The 21640-nt window shown below is 50.8% G+C and overlaps 1 protein-coding gene across 7 annotated transcripts in view; it reads left to right on the top strand.

The window, feature by feature from the left end:
• LOC106752044 (probable JmjC domain-containing histone demethylation protein 2C) overlaps window positions 1-21640 on the top strand; it is a 272261-nt gene that overhangs the window by 222167 nt on the left and 28454 nt on the right. The window lies entirely within an intron of this gene.

Consider the following 21640-nt stretch of genomic DNA (forward strand, 5'->3'; position numbering starts at 1 on the left):
TTCGCCGACGAGCCGTGAAATTCGGAGAACACAGAGAGTCGACGGAGATCGTAGAAAGTGCTCAAGGTCAATAGCCGAGTATGTGTGTGTGTCGTGGGATCTCGGACTTTGACCTCACGACACTCGATAAAACTTCGGCCGCCGGCATTCACGACACGCTGTGTTATCTCCGCGTTGAAAAACATCGGGGTACGAGTGAAGTGTCGACGATGAAGTGTCGCGATGAAATAATTAATCGTATTATTTTCCGAAGGCGTCTCGTAGCCATCACGATGCTTCGAAGACGCCATTGAGAGAGGGGCATATCTCGCTATTCAGTGGAATTTTATTCCCGAGCGCTTGTCCTTGCGCGAAAATCGCTATTTAGCCGCGTGTCAAGCGACGAGTGTATTTACATTTCTGTTTATACGATTCACCTTAAGCGCGACGTCGTACTCGCTCGGATACTAGACGGCAGGCAATGTGGGATTAATTGACAGAACGTGGATTAGTGGACGAATGATTACTCACGAGACTCCAATAATTGAACCGCCGGTAAGACTCGATCTCCGCGAAACGGAGACACACGGCGTGTTTGCAAACAGGTTTCGTTCGCAATGTCGCTGAAGTTGCGTAACGTCCGGGGCGGCGCGCGACGTCAGCCGCGATCTACGCCGACGATGTGGTGTACACGTCATTGCGCGTAATTAAACGGAATTCGTAACCGCAATCCAACGCGGCGACGAGCGCGGAACGCGTTGCCGACGCGGAACGAAGGCGGTTTTTCTCGCTCCTCTTCCTCCTCCTCCGGAATATCCTCGAACACGCGCTCGCTCGCTCGCTTCGACTGCGCATAAAATTTGCATTACCGTTTGCCACGAACGAGCACTTGGGGCACCTTGTCTTCCGATGCCTCCCGCGAACGCAAACAATGTCGCAATGCCCGGCTTGCTACGTCCGAGGAACTCTCGTGGGAAATTGTTCGGACCAAAAATGACGCGCGTGGGCGACCGTGATCCTCTTTTCGGGGTGGAAATCTCGGGGCATTGTACTTGTTTACATTCAGTGGCGACTGAAAAGATTCCTCCCCGTTCTTTTTCTTAACTATGAGTCAGTTCCCTCAAATCCGTGGCGAAATCTTTGTGGAATCTGTCGGATTTTAATCGCGGAAAGAACCCTAATTTCGAGCAGGTAACATCGACGCGTCGTCTATAGCCGTGTCCCATAAAACCCGCTAACCGACCTGCTCCGACCGTCTCAAGGGACTGGACAGATTGGCGCCTTAAAAATGCACGGGTGTAATGGGTCTGGGAAAACATAACAATGCGGTTAATCGCACGGTCCTTTCAACGTGAGGAAGGGAAAGTTGATGTTGCGAAGAAGGCGAGGGTGAGAAGGGACGCGACGAAGGCGGAGAAAGGAATTTCGAGACGTCACGGGACCTTTTGTCAGTCAGTCTATGGCCGGCCTCAGGTAGAGAAATCACGAGCGCACCCGCCGCATTATGTATGGAAATACACAAAGGCACGACTGGTGTCTTTGTTGGGTCGGGGGAGTTCTCTCTACCTGCCCTCCCGTCGATTGCGGTCTCGGAACAATGTAACGCATGATGGAAAGAAATCAGGAGAGGCGAAGGTAGACGATGAAGGGGAAGACAGAGAACGGGAGGGAGGGGAGCAGAGAAGAGGCGTGCATATATGAAGGAAGTAGAGCTGTGTGCTGCCTTCTATCTTACGCGTGCACTCGTCGAGGTCATTCAGGGTCGAGCGACGGGCCTCCGCGTTATCTGATAAATGATAATCGGTATTGTGCCACGCCGCGAGTCGGATCCGCCCGTCTGCACTCGACGAATTAAACGGTAATTATAAATCATGGTACGCACGATATACCGTGTGTGTGTGTGTGTGTGTGCGCGCAAGCGAGGAAGCTCGCGATTCCTTTCCTTCGAGCGAGCTCGGCAAAATATTTTCGCCGCGCGTGCGTTCCTCCGCGCTTTGAGTGGAAATGCCTCGTGTAAAAGTTTGTCGGCGAGAACGCCGGCCGATAACCGAGTGCCGGGAAAGTACGCTCAGAGTTTCGTCGGACGGGAAGTTCGGCGTTCCGATTTGGCCGCTCGTGCGGCACTGCCGCACTTTTTCGCCGCCGGTATCAAATTCGCGAGTCGCGCGCGGGACTTTCGCAAGTGTCCGCCGCGCGATGAAATCTCCGCTTCAAACGATCTGAAAGAGCAGACACTGGACAAAGTGACCACTCGGCGAATTCTTTCGTCACGGAACGGCGGAATGCTCCTTTCTGCAAATCACCCGCGTAGCTCGGGCAGCCCCTGGGAGAAACGCGGAACCTCCATCGCTAACAAGCATAAACGTATTATCGTTATTATCGCGCATAATTCTCTCGCAAAACTTTATAATCGCGGCATATCCTATCGCGAGCCTCTCCCATTATCATCATCGTGTGATTTTACGACTTCGTTGTAATTACTACACGCGCATTATATAATTGTTAATCGCGTACGATAACGCGTGTCAGTATCTCGATTAGCATTCTAATCCGCGTAGTATCTTCCGAGCCTCGCGAGATCAAAATAGAATTCCGCTCTTCCCTTATTCCCCCCTCCCTCTCTTTTATATATATCATCCGTAGATGAAGAGATAAGAAAATCGACGGCGATAGCGAGATGATTACATTGGTTCGCAAAAAAAAAAACACACTATCTGACTCATCGTATCACGGGTATTCGAAGGCCAGGCGAGATGCGATCGCGTCATGTCGATATACTCTCGACTGTGCAGCGCTCTTAAAAAATATCGAGTTTATTTTCGTTCGCTGGCAGAAGTCACGCGCGAGGGAAAATGTTCTCTCCCTCTCTCTCTCTCTCGTTGCATTAATTTCCACGGCCGTTCGCCGAAAGTATCTCTCGCGTTTTTGGTGGCTGTCATAACACGCGCGAGCGAGCGAGCGAGCGTGCGTGCGAAATACGGGAAATGTCGATGAAGAAATTTTACCCGGTCGGAGGGAGAAGCGCGCCCTTGAAATCTCGCCGGCATCTCGCAGGCCGACCGTAACTCGTGGCGTCATTGTTCGACGCGAGTTTGGAACAAGCGACTTCGGTCAAAGACGGGCCCGGATGGCGATGGTCGCACGCTCATCTTTCGGAAGCGGACTTAACGTGGAAGCGTCCCACAAAACCGGTAGGACGGGTTTTCGAAAATAATTCTCGTGCTGATAGACGGTGCTTCGAAACTCCGGGCTGAAATTTGAGCGGAATTTCGCAGTGTTGATCTTTCATCCCGATCAAAATGTGGGACGACTGAAAATGAAGCGGAAAAGGAAGCGCGATCTGTATTTTAACAAAATCCACCGTTCGTTGAAATCGAAACGGTATTTATTCCCGGTTATTTAATTCAAGATACAACCGTGAGAATACACGAACGTTCAATATTAAGAATATCCCTCGGAGGGAAAATATCGGCGCTGAATTCCGAAGAGGTATTTCCAGATCTTTCGAGTTAAGATCTTCGGTCCCGGGACACCCTGTACACACCGGGCGGTCGTTGCGGTCGGTTTTCCTTCTCGATTTATCGTCCCCCCTCTCCGGGGCCTCTCTTCCTTTCGCTCCTTCTCCCGTTTCTCTCGAGAGCAACGCTGAATCACAACCGCAAATATCCTCCTCCGGTAACCGGCTGCGCCGGTCTCTCGCTCTTCGGTTTCTCGAGAAAGGAGCGACGAGGAAAAACCTCGGCGACGGCGGAGGAGGAGGATCGCTCGAGGAAGAAGAGAGCGGTGTGGAGACGCAGCAACTCGCTCGCAGCGGAGGCGGAGATATTCGGTCTCTGCCTGTGTATTTCGCGACGACGACGCTCCTCCGAGGCCACGATCTAGGTCAATAGAGAGCTCGGTTTCTCTATCTTTCTCGATTCAGTGATCGATCACTCGATCGGGACTCCAGACTACGAAGTTTCATTTGCGCGTCCTCCTTCTCCGAACGGAGATGTGTGCGCGGGTAGAGCTAATTTACGAATCTCGCTCGCGTCGGTCGATGCGCGCGCACTCTCGCGGTCAAAGTTCGCGCGATAGTGCAGCGATCACTCATTCTGAAAAAAGCGCGATTGCGGCCACGCGGTCGCAGGCTGAGTGCGAATTTATAAATAACCGGCAGTTTTATCACTCGGAGAGAGAAAAAAAAGGCGTTGCGACGGAGGAAGTCGTTCATCACAGACGTTGAAACGACGATCGGACGCGATTTAATCGGCAGTGCGACGATGAATTCTCGGAGATCGATTAATTGCCGCTGACACCTCAAGGCGCGTTGGAGTAGTTAGACGTTTTCGCATAAATAATAACCGTACGAGAACCCAACACCGGCGTTTCTCACTGATGAACACTCGCGGGAATCACATATATCGGGGGGTTTATCTTCTCCGTTCGGTAAACTCATCAGCGCAAATAATCGAGCGTTAATGCCGACGAGGCATCTCTTACGGTGCGCGCGTGGGAGAAAAGGAGGGAATTATTTCGCGATTTACAGAGCGAGGATAAAACCGGCCGCTTTGATCGCAGACGCGGGGATTCGATTGAGCAACGGAACGTTGCGCGTCGCGCAACGCTGATTGCGCGGGACGCTCTTAATCGCGGCTACGATCCCGATAATTATATGCCGCGCTACTTCCGTAACGCGAGTTCATTCTCGTTATCGAGCGCGTGAGTCTTAAGTCCGAAGGTCGGATGTATCGCTGCGAATATCTCACGAAGAGAGGAGCGGAGAGAGAGAGAGAGAGGGGAGAGTAATGACCACCGCCATCACGCTGCTGCGTAATCCTCGCTCGTCTTCGTCTCTCGGACGCGCGTTACGCTCGCGTATTCTCCGTCATTCGCTCTTTCTTGCAAAAATCGCCAACGTCGAAGTGGCGGGAGGGGGGGGGCTGGTTCCGCGGTATCTTATCGGTGTTACACGCAGCCCGCGTTATCGGCCGGCGGTAGGAGGCACAGCAGTCCGGCGTATCGTTATCGCTGTGTGTTTGTCATCGCCCTCCGCGCGCGCGTACCCCCGTTCAGATATATCTTTCTCCTTTTCCTCGCCTCCCGCCATTCCTCGTCTCTCTTTTGCATACACCGCGCCGCCGCTATCTGCAAGTGCACGCAATTGCGGGAATAGTTTCGCGAGAAACGAGTCCACGTCGTCGGTTGCGGAAGAGAGAGAGAGAGAGATGTGTGTGGTGGAGCGCAGTGAGAAGTCTCGGGCTGCAAAGAGAGCTGGAAATCTTTCGCGCTAGCACAGATTACTATGTAACGCCGATGCGATACGGGTCGAACGGTATGTATAATACAGGTACGCTCCACTTCCCTCGGTTACGTCAGAGCTGTTTTCTGCGGATTTCGGGACGAGACACCGCGCGGAATTCATCGCGGAGAAAAAAAAAACTGCGGGCCGTGTGCATAACGCGAATTACGTCGCGGCCCCGTTTTTCCCCAGCGATTCGCGCCGTGGTGTCGTGCATCGCTGAACGACGAGATGACCGACGCTGTTGTTCGATGCCCTCCCCTCCCCCCATCCTCCCTCTTCCTGCCACGTGTGTGTTTTCGACGCGAAATCCGAAGTCGCGCCAAGACACGCGGCGCGCGCGAAGCAAGTGACTCCGCAATTATGCGTCTCGCGAATGAGACGTGTCCATTCGCGGCGAGTCGACCGCGCAGGCTACGCGTCGATTGATCTTTCCGTTCGATTAAAGACCCCGCCATTGTGTAATCGTACGCGTCGCAGTCGCGATAAGTATCGGACTCGTCTAAAACCAGTGGCGTGACATCATGTGACTCACCGATAACTCGCGCGCCCATGTAGCCCCCTCCTCTCGCTTTGTCTCTGTCAATCGGCGATAAAATGCGGCACACGAATTCGTTATTTCCCAGATCCACCGAGGATATCGTCCCCCCTCTTTTTTCTACAAGGCATTCCGACATTTTCGTGACCGATAATTCCGACAAGATATCGCGACCGGAAGACGCGAATTAATAATAATATATCATCGATTCGATACGAAAACGTGAAGACTCTTCTTATCTGCCAAGTTCATCGGAGTATTCTTCCCGTTCTTTATGTTTTCTCTCTCTCTCTCTCTCTCTCTCTCTTATCCCCCATCTCTCGGGAATCGTTTTACGTGTATCTTCTATTGTGTCGCGTTTATGCTCGCGATCTAATTAATAGCGTTCGTGGCTCGGTGAAATCGGCTCACCGTCGCCATTACGCGTCGTTCGCTCGCCATCGATTAGCCGGTGCTCCCCTCCCCCCCTCTTCCCCCGGTCTCCTCGAACAAAGGCGCGCGATTTGCAGAGCCCGGCCAAAACGGCCGGCGCGAGTTTAACGTTTGGATCGCGCGGAATTCGCGGGAGAAGATGGAAGAGGAGCCGCCGTCGCTCCTCTTCGCGCGGAGTTGGCTCCGCTCCCAAATGGCTCCGGACGCGTAAACGGGGCCGAAGTAATCTCTCGCATTCGGGAATATCGCGAAACGTAGAGAGAGAAAGGGAAAGAGACATTTATCGCGTTCTCTTTGGGAGCACGCGTCCCCTCGATCATTTTCACCCGGCGTTTTCAATTGAAATCGAATACACCGCGCGTTCCGCGTGAACAAACACACACTACGGCGTGACCCAAAAACAGTTTTCCATCTCCCCTTTCCCCCCCTTTATTTTTTAATGGTTGATTCGCCTCGATTCGCGGTCATTAATACAGGTTCGACGATATTCACGTTGACTTTTTAGCTTTTTTTTTTTTTTTAAAGGTGTTATTATGTATTATAATATATTATTCAAGGTTCGGAGAACATATTATAATATTTGATTTAACTCGAGACATTAGGATTCAGAGAACACTCTCGCAGATACAGAGTGGCGAGAGATCTAATATCTCGGCGATGTTAGATGAAAGGTCGACGATTCGCATAAATTCGCCTTTATCTGTCATTCGGTGAAAATGATATTCGCGCGTGATTTGCGTAGGAATCTTGTTTCACGTGCCGGCAACTGCATACGCAAGCAAGCTAGCGAAGCGGTGACGTAACCGGGGAGTGTAAAATTCGCGAAATCCATTAACATCGATACGCATGCTTCGTGAGCGTCGTCGCTTCGCTCCGATCCTCTCTTCTTTTTTCCACTTGCTAATAAACCGCTTTCTTCTGCGCATTTCGCGAAAAGCAGGAAGCAGCCTCGGAACGTTTCGTGCTTCGGGCCGCGTGCTTTTTCCGCGTTACGTTCCCTCTCGCTGAAAGGTAACGGCCTGTGAATTCCGCGTTGAAATTCCGCCGGGCGCGGATTATTTTCGACGAACTCGTTCTGGCACTTTTGATATTCGGGTCAGAGCTCTTGTGAAGATGCGCCGCCGACTTCGCGGAGGAGAGGAAGCCCCGGCTTATCGGCGACCTCGAGTTCATCTTGTGAAAGAGCGTTTACCCGCGCGCGAGAAGCGCCTCGTTAACGAGAAGCAACGGCGGCGGTTTTATCCGTGAAACGCGCATCGTCGGGCTTTTATTTAAAATTCCGCCCCGCTCGCGCGGCGGTGGTTTATTTCGGAATGCGCGCGCGATAATCGCTATTTTGAGAATCGCGATGTATCGGCGTGTGTGTATTCTGCGCTCTCTCTCTCTCTCTCTCTCTCTTTAGGGTCGATACGAGAGAGGCGGGTGGGAGAAAACCTTGCCGTCGTGACGACTCGGTGAAATTTTCCCGACGTGCGAGAGACGCCAAGTCTCTCGGTACTTCGTAACGCGTTTATTTTCGGTGTATCTAATATTAGCGTCATGCAGAAGCAGATCAAAGGGAAAATTTAAGAATGTATTACCTATAGTTCAAAATAATGAAAAAATATTACAAATTGATTTACATCGCATCTGAAAGCAACGCCGAAAGTTTGACGGTATTCAGAGCCTGGATAAAAAAATATATATACGTCGTGAGAAAAGTGAGAAGCGATTCTTTCTTTACGAGAATTTAGACAATATCTGTTGAATATTACACAATCATGATGTTCGTCGTGTTTTACGAGTTTAGTTTCCTCAAATTCGTGGAATTCTTGCGCGTTGAAGTTCCCCGGCTCTGACAGAAACGTTCATCAACCCGACGACCTTCCGTTCGGTTATACCGCGCGATTTTCCCGGCTCGTCTATTTCGGACGGAGTGCGCGATCTCCTTACGCAAGTGATCCGCGTGGCCGAAATGAATCGCACGGTGATAAAAAAATTTACCGCGCCACCGCTATTCGGGGGCGTACATATTAATCCGCGAATTAGACGGCCCAACTCGCCAGAACGCATCGTCCTACATTTGCACGTACGAACGTATTATTTTCGGCGTTTTGAAATCGCTGTCCGGTATTTCCGCGCACGTGATACCAAAAATATAAACCGCCCCGACCTCCCGTCGTATCCGTGAATAACCATATAAACTCGCGCGTGCATGCATCTCCCGCGATTCATGCAACGTTGTTGTTTTTGCGCATAAAGTTTAACAATATTTAATTTGCACATTCATTAAACTAATATGGATTTGTGTCAGAATATTCGCGCATCACACGGATTTAATTGCTTATTCGCCAAACGATGTGGATTCCCTTTTTCTTCCAACTATATTTAATGTGAGCTACAAAATAAACATATAGTTCGAGTGCGCGAATATTCGCGTAACTTCGGCGTTAATAATCGAATTACGGTCTATTTTCGCCGACGGTGATCCACGGCAATGCGATATACCGGCGTCCGTGGCGAATTATCTCTCGCCTCTCTGCGTAATGACGATCTATCACGCGCGACGCGATAAAAATAACCGCGCCAACTTCAAATTCCTTCGCGCGCAATATATCGCCGGCCGGATAAAACTTCGCGTCTCACTTACGCAACCACTTATCGACGCATCTTTATCGCCGGCGCGCGCGTGATCTCGCGAATTCTCCGTAAATTCCCCTCGGTTACCGCAAACAGTACCGCCGGGCTTCCTCTCTGCGACGATAAAGATGCAAGAGGCAGGGCGAGAATAAACATTCACGTCGTGCACGTGCGCGATGAATCGCGCCTATCGACCGCTCGCTCGACCGACCAGCCAGCCAATTAATTCCGCCGCACGCTCGAAGCGCAGAAGAGAACAGTGCCACGTTCCGGGACCGTTGCAGTTCCTCGCATAATGCGTTCCATTCTGCGACTGGACGGGTGCCAAGTGCATGTTTACGGAAATCTCGGTCGGCGGGGAAACGGGAGGAGACTAGGAGGAAGGGAGAGAGAGGTGGTGGCGTTAAGAGGGCGGACGGGTGAAAGACTGGTTTATTCGCGGACGCGCCGGACTTCTCGGAGACAAAAGAGAATCGCGAATCTGTCGGTGGGAGTTATAAACGGCCCTTCTTTGTGGAAACGCGATACATGCTGCCTGCCTGCGTGCGAATGATGACGCGACACGGAGGGAAGGGGAGCGCGAATCTCGATTACGACCCCGAGAGAGAGAGAGAGAGATCAGCGCCGACCTTTCGACGATCGGCCGCTCGTTGACGTCATCGTGCTTTCGGTATGTTCCGCAACGAACGAGAAGAGCGAGTCAGCGAAATCGTGTTGACGATAATGAGCGAAAATGTCATTCGCGATAGGGTTATCGGAGTGTCATTCACGACATTCACGCCATTCGGCTGGGAAGGATGACACAAATATCGGATTTCGATTAACGTGCGCTATTCGCGCAAACACGACGCGCCGCGGGAAATGCGCGACGAGTATATTCAAACGCGTACGAACTTTCCTTGATAAACCACCTTATGAGTCCGAAACGTTCTGTTCGGACTCATTACAGCGCGCGCACACACACACACACACACACACACACATATTTGCCAAACTGCAACAAACTATCGAAAGTTTGCATTCGCTACTCGTTCCTTGTTCGTCCGCTCGATGCAACACCCATCTTGACGAAGACCATCTCCTCACGACTTGGTAGCACGGTTATCTCGTACTTTCGCTTTTCAGTGCTACGATTTCGACGCGCCTTTTCGCCGGTCTTCTCTATCTAGAAATCTGGCATTAGCGTGGAGCCGGAGGAGAGAGTCGGCTTCCGGGAAGCCATGCCCGTTCCACGCGGTTTCGTAAAGCCGACTGACTTAGAGGCGATCGCGACTATTTTTAAAGCCTGCCTACCCGCCGCCGTGGTGGTCGTCGTCGGTCGCATCGGTGGCTGCCAGGGCGAGCCAGAGGTAGCGAGGCTCGCCTGTAATTTCCGCCGTGTAATTTCCGAACGAGTTCGGTAACCCGGTCGAGCCCCCGGCTGTTGGTCGTTCCCTTGATCTCCACTCGCGCCGAGTGATTTACCGCCTCGGCCACCGTCGCTAATTATATTTCAAGAAGAATACCGTCTATCGCGAGACGGCACGACAGAGGCACTCGTTGACTTGCTTCCAAAACAATCGGGAGAGGGGAGGCGCCCAAGGAGAAACGAGATAGCACGCGCGCGCAACGTCTTCGGCAATCGAGCACGATCTTGATTGAAAGCGGTCGAAGCAGCGGTTTATTTCTGCGAACGTTTATTCTCCGATGACGGATATCCCGCGTCTAACCGCGGTTATGGTTAATGATGTCTCGTTTATTCACGGTTTGTAAGCGTTTCCACCAATTGTACGTTCCGCGAATACGCCGTAAATTATATTACGCGGGAGTGGTAATATCCGCGGCTCTTGTTTCGGACGATTATTCACCGTCGGTTTATTATATTCCCCCGCGAATTCCATTAAAGGATGCTCGCGATTAATGAGAGCGGGCGGTGGCGCGTCTTGTACATTTACGGTTCGTAAAGACCACTTTCGTGCCGCGGTCTCTCTCTCTCTCTCTCTCTCTCTCGTGAATATCTTGAGCTCTCGTCTCGAGGCTGCGAAGCACGGGAAATATGCGATTCTTGCGGCGGATTATGCGTTCGATTATGCGTAGGAAACGCGTGGTACATCAAGCCGGGAGATTAATTCCTCGTTACGCGAGCCTCCGGAGCGTCATTACGCGTAACGAGTCCGCTCGGGTTGCCCTCGTTGCATCCGAAAATAACGGGTGTACCGTTCTGTCAGCCCTTAAGTGCCATCGATTCCCTCCCTCCGAGTCTTCCCAACCCGCAAGGACGTTCCAAATTTAAAGTTTCGCCACGCTTCGGGAACATCCCACACGAATTCGCGGCTTGCATCGCGGATTTCCGATACCTGGGTCACGGACATTTTCCTAAGTCCCTTGCCAGCGACTCTTTCACGATTTCACTTCAGCGATATAAATGTATGCGATTTATACAAGACCGTCGCGCACGAATTCCTCGTGCTTGCGATTACTTTGCCCGAAATGAGTCGAAGTCGCGCGGAGAAAAACAAATCTGCCGTCGCAGGAAGATCCGTCAGTTGCTGTGCGGACGGCAAAACGATTTCTTGAGAGTATTAATCGCCATTTTGCAGAATCTACAAATTACTTTGCTGTAAGAACAGGTTAGTAAATGTAGGAAAACGATGTTTTATTATAACAGCAAATTAACGTGTCCCAAAGGCAAATTCACTCGGGGGGGGGGGGTTTATCCTGGCGACGAAACTGTTTGTGCTCTAATTACGAATAATTCGCTAATTCGGTTGGGCGAACAGAGTTTTATCGCTGTACCAACGAATATGCAGCAGCAACGAGATGTATGCGTGTGTGTGTATGTTGCGTTGGTTTCGCAACAACAGTAAAATTCTTTTTCCCCGTGCGCGTCTCGCTGTTTTTAACGCTTCCTTTTATACTTCGTTGTGGATAGCTGCAATTACCAGAGAGACAGTCGCTCGTGACAATAGCGGTGGATTAGCGTATATTCCACGTGAGCGTTTCGGATAATCGAGAGATACGGAGGTGCGTCGGCGCTATTATCGTGGGCCTTACATTCTTATATAATCAAAATACCGACGAATGTTGCCAACATACGCACGATACACACACACACGTACGGGAAATATATGTACGAATTCCCGAGGAACACGCGGACGATTATGCGATTCTGTGTCCCCTTCGCTGTCGAGCCGTTATTCCGACTGTCCCGAAAAGCACCCTTCGGATCGATCGACCGTATCAACCCCTCGGAAACCGCCCTCGCGCGAGCATTCGACCTTTCGTGCCTGGGTTTCCCTCACGGATTTATTGATCGCCCCCTTAGCTTTTCGCTTCGATGCCGACGATGCGATGTCTTCCCCACACACACACAGACACGCGCGCATCCCTCTTTGCGTAGTGTAAGCGCCCGTCGTTCATTTCCCGGCCTTTCTTCTGCGCGCCGCGCTGTTCGACCGATCGTAAAACATTATTCCTCGACGCGAAACTTCCTCGGGCCGGATTAAATCAACGGAGAGAATCCTCTTTCTCTCTCTCTTTCAACTCTAGATAGACTACGTAAATAATTTTCGAGCGAGCCAGCTGCGGCAGTTTGCAAGGGGCATTCACCGTGCGGCGATCATTATTTCGCGCGATTCCTACCGCGCTGTAAACACTGTGAGATATGCGTCCCGCCATTTGGAAGAAATTCAAACGCGCCGGCGAGTCCACAGTAGTAACACGATAGCTCGGCGGTAATTCCCATTCATCGGCTAAAAATATTTCGGTCAGGCTGCTGTCAGGTAGAACGGACGTTTCCGAGACGCGGAAGAAAATAATCAGCTCTCCCACGGGTGAAAATCAGCTGTCCGCGTAATACAACTGAAATTTAATTAATCTAGCTTATTCCTCTTGTCTCTCTGTGCATAGTTTTTACCTCCTACAGCTAAAAGTTTGGTTCGGTAACAAAATTTCAGGGCGGCTAATTTCTCTTTTTTTTTCTGGAGTTAATCAGGAATTCATTCTCCGACATCGCAAGATAGAATCATCACGTCATCATATTTAAATAATTATAATTTACGGGACGAGTCGTCTAACGAGAAACGCAAAAACGGTAAATTGTGCATATTTCGCGACCGCTCGTCCGAGGAAAATTCGTCGATACCGAGTCGACGCTCTGCGAGATGGTCTTTTTATGCGCCGACACGGCTGTTCCCTACTAAATTCAGAGAGACCGGGGGCGACTTTGTCGCGAGGTTTTGCAACGCGCCGACCACCGATTTACACGTCACGTAATATCCCATCACCGAGCAGTCTCGCTTTGCGTCCGAACGCGCTCTCCGGGCCGAAAATAGAGCGCGGCGGAGGCCGGCGGTGAGAGAGACGCCTTTTTGGCACGCCGCTTTCTGCACGAGCAATTTTGCAGACGTCGAGTACGCGTCGAAGCCTGACCGTTGATTTCGCTGGCCGTGTTCCGGGTGCGTTTCGCACGCGGATTCTAGCGACTGGCGCGCGCTGCGCATTCTCCTCCCGCGTTGACTCTGTCCTGCAAGAATTCACGGTTCGTTTTGCGAACTGTGTTCTAACGCGAAATGCTCGTTTTTTCCAAGATATATCACGTTCGAGGAAAAAAAAGAAAAACGTGGCCGACGGCACGAGGTGTGGCGCGAGCGCGCTCGGTTGCGCGCGGAAGCGTGAACAGCGTCTGATTGAGAGACGCGCCGAAATTTTTCACGTTAGCCATCTATCTTATCGTGTTCTTTTTTTCTCTCCGGAGATTAGATTGCGGCGTACAGTCAAATACACTCAATACATTTGCTCGCGATACGCCCGCGTGTATCTGCGCCTTCGGCGAAACGCCGGCGACGAAGGACTACCTGCGCGCGGCGCACGAGTTACACCGCGCGAGCAGTTACGCAACGGAGAAAAAGAACCGAGAGAAATTGCGCAAGCGGTCAAACGACGGGGAACGGTGACTCGATTTCTGCGGTTCGCGCGCGCGTCGTTCAAAGCCGAGGACGACGAGGAGGAGGAGGTGATTTGACATTTCGCGACGGGTCGCGACGTGTCCCATCCCCGTTCGAGGTCGCGATCAAACGTGTAGCGCTTTATCGACGTCGTCACGTAAATATGATGACGAGACGTCATTCGCGGCGGGCATTAACGCACACAAGTTCCGAGACGCGGTAGCAGGTGCTCTCGCAGGTCTCGATGGAGGGGAGTTATAAGGTTAGTGACATTTACCGAGAGAGCAGGCTCGCAGCGGGGCTTTCTATAGACCGGCGCATAGAAGCCCGGCGGTTGGGCGCATTCGCGGAACTAGTTTTGCCGGCGTCGTAAATGTTGCTCGCGCGCGCCGCGTGTGACACAGTTCATTCAAAGTGGCACTCGACGGCGAAACAAAAGCCCCCCTCGTCTCTCTCTTTCCGCGTGCGATGACGCAGCGTGTGTGTCGGCTTCATTGAAATTACAATCGCGCCCCGCACTTCCTTTCGCGCGCGCGCGGTTATTTCTAGGTTACGTGTGCCAATAAGACGACGAAAACGAAAGTTGAGCGAGAGAGCTCGTTTCGTCGCGCTTTATCGCCCGCCACCGGTCGTACGTCGAACGCCGCGACCTCGCGAGTCTCGGAGAGAGGTAAGATCTCCGCTTCCTTCTGGCGGCGCGCTCGAGGGAGATTCGCTGCCGGTGTTACGCGAGAAAAATCCCTATCAAAATTCATTGTTGTCACGTATGAGCGAGAATATATAATCGAAGGTGAAACTTGCCACATATACCGAGAAATTCGACGTTTCGCCGAGAATATCTTTATTTTATTCGAGAGTAATTTTCATCAGAGAAGAGGAAGCAGCGGTTAGAGAATAACGATATCTTCAGACCGGGAGCTGTACGAGCTTGAAAGATATCGTTCTTTCTATCCGGTTTCTATTCCTTTCGCCTCGTGATCATTATTCTCGAATGAATCAAATATGACGTTTCTAGATATTCGATCATACGCGAGCAATTAGCCGAAAACGTGTCGTAACCCGTGTTCCTTCCCCGACGCGTCAAGTATACTTTCTCCCGAACGTTATCGCGGCGGGCGAAGCTACGATCCAGAAACGACGAGCGCGGGGAGGATCGATCAAGGCCGCGTGTTTTCTTTGTTTTTCCCTATTTTTCCCTTCATCGCTCAACCAGAGTCACTCGGGGCTTTCGTCTCTCCGACACCGCCCCCGCCCGGATGTATTATTACTTTACAGCGCGAGAACGGTGTGATTTACGATCCGCTCCGGTCTCGACGGCGATGCAAATGCGTGATAAATTGTTCCGCGGAGCGATCGTATTGTTCCCACGTGCGGCGATCGCCGAGACGTCGCGGCTACGTGGCCGTTTCTGTCCGCCTGCTGCGTCACCCGATAGACAGACGCGCGCCCGTTACGCCAAGGCGGTGTATATCTATTCCTCTCTTTCTCTCTCCGTTTCTCCGCGTTCTATACCTTATGCGCTATCTAAATGATGCATTGGCCGACGTCTCGCGTGCGCACGTGCACATGCACCGCGCACATACGCGCGAGGAAAGTGCACACGTGTGCGCGCAAACACGCGCGAAACTCGTTCCGCCCTTCCTTACTCTTCGACTACCTGACCCACCTCTCTCTCTCTCTCTCTCTCTCGTGGTCTTTTCTATCTATATCTGCCGCTCGGTTGCCGTCCGCGGTCGGTGAAATTACGTCACGTAGAAATCACACGGTAATCACGGCGGCGGCGGGTGCAGAAAGCGTAGGAATGCAAGCGCTAATTTGCGGCGCGCGATACGAAGCCGACGTGCAACGGAACGAGCATCGCGAGCCAGGGAGGAGCCGGCTAACGAGTTTTCTCGTGCGTGCGTATCGCGGGATTATTTTATGCGCTCTCCCGCGCGCTGAAACAACGAACGGAGGCGTCGATGGCCGCGTGCTCGTCTCAGAGTGGAAGATACATGCGCAGACAGCTGTGCTATCCGAAATTATTTTCTCTCGGCGTGCCTTTTCCTCCTTGGAGGAAAGCGACAGACGGGTGAATACCGGGAGCCCCGGATAACGCGAAGCTAAAAGCGGACGATAAAGAAATTTCGGCGAAAACAGCCCGAAGAGAATCCCCGCCGAAAACAATAGACAGAAGTGGGCCACTGTTACGATATATTACGAGATTGGATGCTCGTAAAACGTGAGATAATATATAGCGCGGGTTAGTTAGCAAGAATGTCTTTTTGACAATTGCGGAACTATCGAGGAACTCTTCTCGACGATCTAACGAAATTCGGATGACTCTTCCGCGACTTCGATTTGCCGCATTTGCGTCGAAGCATTGGGCAAAGTGGGTCGCGGAGGAGGAGCGGCTCGAGACGAAAGAAATTTTTCCGGGCGATCGTTAATGCGGTTAATCGAGCGTTCGTGATTCATATTCATTATCGCGCGCCGTTACCTTGGCGCATAGGATCCTGCTTGGCCTCGGCCTGTAATACGAAAAATCGCTTATCGCCGATAGGGGAAATTGAATCGATGATATACCGATCCGCGAGCGTTCTCAGCATGCGTGCGAACAAATGAGCGAGCGAGCGCGCACGTGCGGCCGTAATCGTAGGCGATTGAAATCTCTCGCTTTTGCCGTCACGTTGCGCAACGAAATTCCGCCGATCTTCGCCGCCTTCGTGTCAGCGATTTTTCTCTCTCTCTCTCTCTTTTTTCAACCCGTTATTATCTCTTATTCATAGCGTATCTCCGTAGCGCGCTCGAGATGATTTACGGAGATTGAAAATCGCCTCGACGAAGGTCGCCGCCGCCGGCTCTATTTACACGTCTGTTGAATTTACCTTGCAAATCGTGTCGCGTTCTCTGTACACTTCTACGTCTGGTTGGTTGTTGCTCATCACACCGCTCAAATTTACATCGCAAAATAGAAATTCGCATTTTCGCACACACGCCGCCGTGTTCTGCTCACCATCTCCGTTTGTGTAATCGCAGCAACGCTCTCGGATCTACGTTGAGCTCGGTGATTGTGTCCGGGGATTCGTTGACTGTTTGGGGACGTTCCTTGTACAAATTCGGAGATCTCATGGGTCGTGTTATAGTTCCCGCAGGTTGTGTTGAGCAGTAAGAAGTGATTTTTCGCGAAGCCAGAATTGAGCCGAGGATAAACGACGGGATTCATTCAAGACTAAGTTGCAATTTACGGCGATCAACGGCTAAATCGGGTCAGGCATACCAACAGGCGTTCTAAAATTCTAGATCACGGTTCGTATCCGTCATGGTCGAAATGTATTGCGAAACGCGGCACGAAGCGATTTAGTGTGGTCGTGGAGGGAAAATTAACGCTGGCTTCCTTCTCAAATGCGTTCACCTCTCGCGCAAGACGGGAGGCGAAGAGGCGGTCGAACAAGGACGGCCACGTCGAAGGAACACCGAATCACAACGTTGTTCGACATAATGTTTTCCTCTGGGATTACGAAGCGAGATATCGCGAACAACCGAATATGTCGAGTAGCGCGGTATATTTCACGGTAAAATTCGCGTTTAACGCGTCGATTCTCCTCGCCGTCCCGAGTCAGTCTCATTCTCTTAGTTCGATACTCGGCTCCTTATCAATTTTCCATTCCACGATTGGTTCTTGACCGTCTTAGAATTTGGATGAAACATTCAGAGGTCGGAGGCGCGTCACACGTTAAGGATTCCTCGAGGCGTCCTGCAAGATTCATGAGACTCCCGAAGGTTCGATCGCACGGCGAGCATAATCGAGAACTGTTCGCTCGAAGCGACATTGAAATATCGCGCCAATCGTGATCGATAAGCAACCGTGCATATATGTGGCGATTATATTTCCTCGTCCACCGATCGATCTCGCGAGTGCTATTAATCTTTAATTGAACGCCGCCGAGCTCAGGGATTCCCGTATTTACGCGATTGTATATTTATTCAAATCGCAATTACGCGAGTCGAGTTGAGCCAAACTGTGAACTGAGCTGTATTTAGTTGAGTCAATTCGGCTTGTTCCTCGGATAGTCCTTGAGATTCCTAGTAAGACGACTGGATAACAATGACGCCACGTGGCCGTTGTCTCCTCACTCACGAACTCTCGTTATGTTTGTAAACGTTTCGTGCGAACCGATCAATGGCGTTTCCTCGAACATCGGCGAGATCCCTGTTCCCCCAGACGTTATACCGAGAAGAATAATCACCGTCTATGCAAACACTGCATAAGCAGCATTAGTTTTGGATGAGCGAAGCGAGAAAGCGCGTCGTCAGCTTCGAGGGAATATTTGCGCTCGCTCGCTCGCTCATAAGAGACGAGAGAGAGGACTTTCGCTACCGCTTTTCATTCGGCATACAAAGTGGTTGGTCTTAGATTATGATTTCTCAGTATTTTTGTGTATATATAAATATCATATTATATCAATATTATATCAATATCTCTCTTCGCGAAACTTCTTTCTTTTGTTGTTCCTTACCGGCTGTTTGTCGAAGTTGGGCAAATCATTATTTTAATGATTAATCCCTCGAAGAATCAGGCCGAACGTTCTTTTTCTATTCCTTGCTACATTTTTCACGTTTAATCTACCGTTTGGGAAACACCTGGATGTTTCCTTCACAACACTTCATAACTTCACACTAACCGTACGTGACGAAAAATCTTACGTTAAATTTAACATATTTCATACGTCCCAAATGATTCACATAAATCCTTGTACCAACTTGGTACAAAGTGAATACGTTGAAAAAAATAACAAATAACAAATATATTATGTCAGAAATTAACACAAAATTGTACGATATATCCGTAATACCTTAATCGACTTCTTGAATTTCCACGTGGCTGGTACTCGTCGAAATGACACCGCGAAATTCCGCGAAAGAATACATCACTCGAGCCAAGGGCTGGTGGAACGTTTGTCGTTCGACCGACGTACGTTTCCTTGCCAAAACCGGCGAAATATATTCACTCCGCGTCACTTCGCGATCCGTTCGCAGACTGTTGAAACGCATCGATACGAATGAGCATCACGTATCCGAGACTCGTGGCCCGACGAAGCAAGTTCTTGTCCGTTCCGGACGGAGGACGAGGAGGCAATGGGAAGTCGATTTTGAAGGTACTAGAGCCCATGGAGGGACTCAGTTTCTGAGTGGCCGAATTTTTTCGACCTATGCCGGCCGTCGGACTACGGGAACAGACCAATCCTGTTCTCAAATCGTAGAGACCGGTTTATTGACCAGACCGGATAGGGCTGGTTGAGCTCAACGACGTTCGGCCCCGCTCGACTTACAAGCAGACGATTCTGTCGGGAGTGGGGGAGAGACGGAAAAAGAGAGGACTCAGGGTAGGGAGATGCAGGAATTCCTGGGCAATCGGCCTTCGGGCATTTCTCTTTCCCGTCTGGCGATTAACCTTCCCGTGGAAACCAGTCATTCCGAGTGACCATGCGTTCTTCGAATCACATTGACCCCTGCCACGAAGTCGCTTTCTCTTTCTTCCTCTCGGTCTCCCTCTCCTACCACGCTGCGAAAGAAACACAGCCACGTTGTGCGTCTGAGCGTTATCGCTCGCCCTTATCGTTCACGCGACTGATACCCATGAGTTCACTTCATTCTCACGTCGAAACGAAATCCGAGAATCCGTTGAGAGAGTGAGACACGTTAGTTCACGGTTCTCGTCCGGAGATTCGAGAAAGATCGATTCAGCGTTTGTAGAATTCGATGCGTGGATGTTTCCACGACGTCTTACGACGGATATGCGCGTGCGTAGGCTTGAAACGCGCGGAGTAGTCGTTGGTAATGACACGATACACCTTCTAAGAATGCATCGCACGCGTTTCTTCGGGCGTGAATCTCTCCCCTTCCTCCGTGTCTCATTTCTCTCCTCTTCGCCGGCCACTCTCGCTGCTGAGTTGCACTATGTCGCGCATATTATGCACGCCGACTCCGAAGCGGGCGGCAGGCATTCACGCTTGAATGCGTCAACGGGATCTGCCTTTTTTCCGCGCGGCGATGCCCCGCGACGACTACGCGTGTTATGCGGGAACGTTTCGTAACACTCCAATCTCGGGGAGTGCGCGTTCCTCCGAGGAAACGAATCTCTTCGATAAATAATTCCAAGTTTCTCGTTAATATCGAGTTATCTCGCTCGATTCAACATTTATTATTATTTTGATAACCGATATCAGTTTAGTACGCGTTGCTATGGTCGAAGTTAACTGAGCGATAAGATATTCATTCTCTTTCTTGCAACGATCTTATCTCTCAATATTTGTTATTGTTGGCTTTTTTCCTTTTTAATGATAATTAGATACAGATAATTAGCCGACGTGGTTGGATCTCGAGGTGTGACCTTTGCCGAATCGAAGGTCGAGGAGCCGAGCTCGTCGAGGCGTACGTTCCTGAGGCTTGATTCATGTCTCATTAAACACGTGTTTGCTCGATGATTACGTCGCGGCGTGATATACTTTCGCACGCGCGCGCGTAACGACGACAGATCTGTTTGTCAACTTTGTCTCGCGAGGCGGTCGTAATTTTCAAGCTCGTTTACGATGAAGACCGTGCTAAAGCAGTTTCGTACGTAACGACGAGACGGAAACGGCGACGAGTTTACATCCACGCTCGTCGGCGAGCGCGCGCGCGCTATCAAATATGCACCGGACGATTCGATTCGCAAAAACTGACCATTAGTCGGATTATTCGCGCGACCTCGCGTGAAATCTTAGATAACAAAATCGCTGTGCGAGCGAACCGCGAGCTGCGTCCTCCTATTCCGCGGTGTCAGGCAAACGCAAGGCGAAGCAGATAAGCTCGTGGTGTTTACACAATTGCAATGATATATACACGCGCTTCGCAGTGCGTTTCGGTTGCGAGCGACGAATCGCAAAATATCGGAATGCTAATATGAAACTCAGCGCCCATTGCGCCCTCGGAAATCGGCTAAAAACGCAGTTCCTTTCAATCCTGAATGACGTCGTCTAGTTATGGACGTGCAGTTATGAATTTTACACTATTTCATGCGATATCACAAAAATACTATTTTACTTTGGAAATGAAACGGTGGGAATTCAGCTGACTGTACGATCAAAGTACCGAACCGATGTATCGACCTTCAAAACAAACGCGCGAACGTTTCACTACTTCAGTCGACCTTGTAAATAGGTAGTGCCCAAGATTTCCGAATTATTGTCTCCCCCCTCTTTCTGGCCTGGTTCCAACAGTTTTAACATCCAGGAGAAAGATACCTGTGCGAGCGGAAATCTGGTCTTTCGGGACGATGTCGGGGTGAATGTGTTTCCGCGCACTCGCGCGCAAACATCTGCACGGAGATAAAGGGAGCGAGCGAGCGAGAGAGAGAGAGAGAGAGAGAGAGAGAGAGAGAGAGAGAGACGAAATGGAAAAAGATACGTGCGGACGTATTTATCGCGCGCGGATCCCGCGTGTGCATTGTAAGGTCCGCCGACCGAGCGCGCAGATAAGCACGCGCGTTGCGCACGTAACAGTATAAATAACTTGCGCAAGCGTTAATGAATGCTTATCTCCCTGCGCCCCCTCGAAAAAGTCGCGAGATATATACCGAGGCAGCCGTTGCGTTTTATTATCTTTGTTGTTGCGCGCGCGTTCGCGCCAAGGAGGAGAGAAAGAGCGCGCGCAAACGAAATCACGTTGCATTTACACGAGCCGAACGAATTTCTCCGCGATGCCAGGAGAAAAAGCTTGCTTCCCGGGGTCCGTTTTTTTTTTTTTTCGAGATTGCGCGCGCGAATGGCATAAATAAAGACATCGATTGCGTTAACGATGCGATTTGTTAGAAGTGAAAGTTTGACGTACGCTTTTTATCATCCG

This window comes from Dinoponera quadriceps, unplaced genomic scaffold (assembly GCF_001313825.1).
Source record: "Dinoponera quadriceps isolate SergipeBrazil2010 unplaced genomic scaffold, ASM131382v1 scaffold424, whole genome shotgun sequence".
In the NCBI taxonomy this organism is placed as follows: Eukaryota; Metazoa; Arthropoda; class Insecta; order Hymenoptera; family Formicidae; genus Dinoponera; species Dinoponera quadriceps.